The sequence below is a fragment of the Phyllobates terribilis genome, unplaced genomic scaffold (assembly GCF_046119375.1).
Source record: "Phyllobates terribilis strain yellow unplaced genomic scaffold, ASM4611937v1 Scaffold_370__1_contigs__length_1879735, whole genome shotgun sequence".
Classification (NCBI taxonomy): domain Eukaryota; kingdom Metazoa; phylum Chordata; class Amphibia; order Anura; family Dendrobatidae; genus Phyllobates; species Phyllobates terribilis.
In genome coordinates, this window is record NW_027363130.1 from 967,166 (window position 1) to 973,165 (window position 6,000).

A 6,000-nucleotide genomic window follows, 5' to 3' on the forward strand; every position below is an offset into this window, starting at 1 on the left:
CCATCCTGCTGGATCCTGAACACTGTGATATCACACCTGGAGCTGAATCACTGGAATCAGTAAGTAATAAAAATGCCTGAAAACCTTCCCTCTCTCTCATTATTCTGGCATTTGGCAAATATTAAAAATGATGGTAAAATCCTAATTGACCTAAAACGAGAAAGGTTTATTCTGATTTCATGTCAGATATTGAGAAAAACCTGCGTCTTTTTATATAGTGTATGGAAACTTCTGGTTTCAGCTGTGTGTGTATGTGTCCCTATAGTTATAGTTTTGGATGATTACTATTGTCCCTCCATTGTCTGCGCTGTTGCATCCAAATAACCTGTTCACAAAATCAAAGTATGTCATTGGGTTGGAAGGGGTTAAACAGGCAGTTCTGATGACATCACAAAGCACATAAACATCATAGACATCCTATGACATCACAATTGGTATAGAATGTACAGAGTGTAACTCCTGAGCCATCTTGTGTCATTCCAGGCTGACTGCTGGAAGGTGACAAGTCCAGGTCGGGAACTCTTCACCTATGACCTCACTCATACATTGTATAGATGGGGGTCAGTAGAGGGATTCAGAACTGCATCATTAACCTGAAAATCTCAGCAGATGGCGCTGGATCCTGTGTCCCGTGCTGGGATTGTTAGAATGAGTCTATGATTTACAAAAAAATGTTATTGAGCAGATTCCATGGAAAATCATTTGGGGGCTTTAGTAAAGCAGTGTGAGCCCGGCCTAACAGGGGCTACCAATCTGGACAAACCCTTCCCTAAATGAGGACTTGCTGGCCATCAACTGATCATGTGTCACTGGTCTTGAAGACCCTCAGCAATCGGCTGGCTTTGCCCTCTATGACCCCCATGTGCTGTAATAAAAGCATATAGAAAGGGGAGCGCCAGCTGACACCCCCCCATTTGGCTCCATTTTTGGGCAGCTTTGCCATTAATGTTGTCAGAACCTAGCGTTTTCAGAACATCCATTTAATAGCAGACTGATCCAGTTCTCCATTATCCGCTCTCATGGTCCTGCTGGATCAGGAGTGACCGGGAGCTGACGGTTTATGGTGATCAGGAGTTGCAGGATGGCGCCGGTGTTTCCCTTTAGGTCATAGAGCAGTAGGTGATGCGGATTAGAATAAAAGAGTGGAAATGTTTAGGTTATTATCTGCGTCATGACTCAATTAAAAATGAGGCCGGTGGTTATTTGCAGCCGGTGATTTCATTTTACTAATTCAACTCTTCCTTGATGTTGGAAACTCGATATATAACACAGCAGTGGCAGTTATTATGACATCACAGGGGACATGACATCACAGAGCACATGACATCATAGATATCACATGACATCACAGTTGGTACAGAATGTGTAAAGTTCTAATCCTGAACCATCTTGTGTCCCAGAGGCGGCATCTTGAGGGAGACAAGTCTATGTAGGTAGCTCTTCACTTAGCACTAAGGCCCTATTCACACATTGTGTAGCTGTGCGGAGTTTGTGGTGAAGTTTAGAACTTCATCATTTACCCATAAAATAATCTCAGCAAACATCTCTGAGCGACGTGTTCTTTCTTGTGCATCAGGATGATTCCTTAAATAGGACCTATCATGTAATCCTCTTTTTTGTAATGATAGGTGTTATGTCTCATCTAGTTCAGATGAGCGGCAGTAATGAAGCACGGACCGATGACGGCGGCGCAGCAGGATGGCCGAGCAGAAACAACGGAGAACGCCGTGGCTTGATGGCAGCAGGAAGACCAGAACTGGAACCACAGGAAATCAGGAGCAGAATTGAAGCAGCGGCACCTGGTATAATAGAGGGACAGACTCTGATCAGACTTTCATCAGAGTGGTATCAGGTTTTCTCGGACATGGAGAGGAGAAAGAAAAGGTTTCTCACCTTCTCCCTTCTGCAAGTCGGTGAAAATCGCACCACACTCCGATGTCAAAGCGCGGTCCAATTTTTCCACAAGCGCATAGACTTGCATTGCCATTGCCATATTTTGCAGACTATAAGACGCACTCCAAATTTTGGGGTGGAAAATCATTTTTTTAAATAAAATGGTGGTGCCTCTTATAGTCCGTTTAACAGTAGGTTACCAGGGGGTGGCGGTGGTGGAGCGGGGTCACAGGAGGCAGGGCCACTGCTTTAGGCAGTCGGCGGCGACAGGAGTGGGGCGATGCTGCGGGCCCTGGGCTCTCATAAGATGTCGGCGCCGGTGAGCAGAGTCCCCTTTCCTATAGATTGCCCTGCAGTAGGCTTTGGGAAAATGGCTGCTGGAGGTGACGCATGCGCAGATTGAGATCTCGGGAGATGCATGTGTGGCACCCCAGGGGTCTGGTTTCCACAGTAATAGCAGTATTACGTCTGTGAGCAGGTGGGAGGTCTCCTGGGCAGGGATCCTAAGCATGCCACACCTCCTGCCCAGTCCTGGGAGGGGAAGAACTTCCCCTACATAAACTGGGGCTGAGGCAGGGTTAGATAGAGGAGTTCCAGACAGAGACGGAGTCTGGTCTGGACACGCAGAAACAGGGACAGATAGACATCAGGAGCTCTGTAGGAGCCAAGGAGAAGCGCCAGGGGCTGGAGCTGTGCAGAGCTCGCCCTGGGAGAAGGTACTAAAACCGGACACAGGAGTCCGAGGCTGTGGGGACTAAGATATACCCAGCAGCAGAATCCATCCGGCAGGGGATTCCAGGTCCTCTGGCCATAAAAGCCCGGAGGCTCAGTCACAACGAAGGGACCAGCACCGCCATCCCGGAGCGGAGGCTAACAGGAGGCCCCAGGTCACCAGCCATACGGGTGAGCACCACACGGTATACCCAGGGACGTGGGCTACTTGTAACCGCCGAAAGCAGGGTAGCCAGGAAGGGTACAGACTAACGGGAAGGCCTACAACTCCACCTGGCCAGGGGAACTCCGGCTTACTCGCAGACTAACCAGGCCCCAAATACTAGCCAGTACTCCCGGGGGAATTTGCCTTGTACCATCAGTAAAGACCCTGAACTGTACCCTCGCGTCTCCGTGCTTCCTTGTCGCACCATTAGTGCTGGGACATCCACACCATCACTCCCAACATCAACCTCATCCTCTGCCCTGAGGCCATACCCCTCCCGTTGGGGGTTATACCATCCACGCTGCACATCCGTACCACCGGCCTCAGCGGACTGCCCTGCAGCGGCGGCTTCATAGCCGCATTCAACGGGTGGCGTAGTCGGACACTAATACCATCATACCAATAACTGCCACTTAGTTTGACCACCCTGGGCACGGACCGGGTCACCGCCACACGAAGACTACTACCCCCATCGGATCCGGCTCCGGGTATTCCCCGCGCGCACGCGCGCCGCACTACAGCACTGGCCCAGGGGGCGCGTCAACTTTGGCGTAGTCGGCAGGATCACGTGCCTGCAACCACCGGGTACTGCGTGCCTGAAAAAGAGACTTTTATACTTACCTGTGGTGAAGTTTCCCGCCGTCCGGAGTCGTTTCCCGCCATCCGGAGCCGATTCCCGCCATCAGACGCCATCTTGGACCGTTTCCCGCCGTCTTCTGCCTTCTTCCCGCCATCCGCAGCTGCTTCCCGCCTTCGGACGCCATCTTCGGGACGCCACACGGGAAGAAGAGGGGCGTGGACTCCGAAAGCCCGCGAGAACTGAAGCCCCGCCTCACGTCCGGACGTTGCGTAAGGTCCTGGAAGGAGCTCAGCAGACGCCGACGTCACAGGAGCGCGACGGAAGGTCCTCAACCCTGACGATCCACTGCGGAGCCGCGGCCTACGGAAGAGGATCATCGCAAGGTAGGCCACGGTCCACTAGGGGGGAGGAGGATGTCGGATACGGAGGAGAGCTTCACCGCCACAACCGCCGCCAGCGCCAACGCTGCTGCGGTCATGCCTTTCACCATGCCCTATATCCCGGGGGCAGCCTGGCTACCCCAGTACTCAGGGGAGTCACATACCCTAAATGACTTCAGAGAAAGGCTGGATAGCCTCTTCCAGGTGTATCCCCTCACGGAGGCGCAAAAAGTGAGCATCCTGGTGGCCCAATTAATCGGGGCAGCCCAAAGGGAGGTAAAGTCCTGGCCACCTGGGAGGAAGAGGACTGTCAGAGACATACTAACCCGGCTGAAAGACACATTTGACACCCGCACCTCAGCCGAAATAAAACTAAGATTTTATGGGTGCAAACAACGGGCACATGAGAGTATAAGAGACTATGCTCTAAACCTACAAGAGGCCCTGAGAGCCATTAAGCAGGCAGACCCTGACAGCATGGGAAATGAAGATAAGCTGTTGACTGAACAATTCATTGAGGGTCTACTGTGCAATGCCCACCGAACCCAGTTGCGGGCAATGGCCTTACAGGACCCTGACCTGGACTTTGCACAGTTCAAGGACAGAGCCATCCGGGTGCTCCGAGAACCTGCTATCACTTATCACCAGGAGACGGCGCACTTGTCTGCAGGGCCTGTGGGAGCTGATGCGCAGGCTTTAAACAATGACCCAGCTACAGACCTGCACCATCAGGTCCAAGAGCTAACTAAAAGCGTTGCCGCGCTAACCCGAACTGTGCAGTCTTTACAGGTTTCTACTGCAGGGAAGATCGAGCTGGCATCCGGACCGGAGGACATCCCGTGGCGCCGACCAAGGAGGACCCCACCGGCCAAAGGAAGACCCAGCGATCGATACAACGAGGACGGACGACCTATTTGCCGCCGCTGCAATCAACCCGGACATGTGGCAAGGTACTGTCATTTAAACGGGCACAACCTGGGGTAGAGGGCCAACCCCCAGGCGTAAGACCATCAGGCCCATCAAACTGGCGTGATAAATACGTAGGGGGACGTCCAATCTTGCCTGTGGTACTGGATGGCATTCCTATGAGTGCCCTACTAGACACTGGGTCACAGGTCACCACCATCCCGTACGTGCTCTTCAAGCAGTACTGGAATGATTCGGACATAACCCGCTACCCAGACGACGACCTGAGTATCATCGCCAGCAATGGTCAGCCCGTGCCGCAGGTGGGATTCAAGGAGGTGACCATTAAAATCGGTAAAGTCGAACTAGCGGCACAAGGACTGATTATAGTGGACATCGACCGTCATGAGAGTCACCCTAGAATCACCCTGGGAACCAATGTAATTGAAAATTGTCTTGCAGAGGTGATTCTCATTTTACAGCAGGTTGCCAAGAACGCCAGTTCCGGCCAGCAGCGTGTGCTCCAAAAAGAGATCCGGGCACTGATGAAGCGGCAACAGGTGGAACTATCTGGTGGTGAGATAGGTAGCATGAGAATGTGTGACCCGTTCCCTATTGCCATGCCCCCAAAAAGTGAGATGATGATTTGGTGCCGGGCAGCTATTGGTCTAAGAGGTAGAGACTACCAAGCAATGGTATAACCCGTCTACTCAGACAGTAGGCCCACCATTTTGACAGCACGGGGGGTGGTCGATGTACGCCATGGGAGGGTGCCCGTTCGCATCATAAATATCGGTGAGAGAGAAGTACACCTGCCCCGGTATGCCACACTAGCTAAATTGTGCACCATAAACCAGAATTCTGTACAGGCCGTGGAACCCTTGCCTCCATCTCAACCAGAGGAAGGTAACGGCTCTAAGAAACCAATGGAGAACTGGTGTCAGCAACTACATCTGGGTACTGACTCCACTCCCTCACACCAGAAACAAGGAGTCTATCGGGTGGTTCAAGAGTACGAGAGAGTGTTTAGTAAACACCCGTTAGACTTCGGGCGAGTAAAGGGGGTAGAACACCACATCCCCACGGGAGACCATCCTCCCATAAAGGAGAGATACCGACCCGTACCCCCTGCACACTACCAACACGCCAAGGGGATGCTTAGAGACATGAAGGAGGCTGGGGTAATCAGGGACAGCTGTAGCCCCTGGGCAGCTCCACTAGTCTTAGTGAAAAAGAAGGACAACACTATGAGAATGTGTGTAGACTACAGGAAGGTCAACCGTATCACACACAAAGATGCGTAC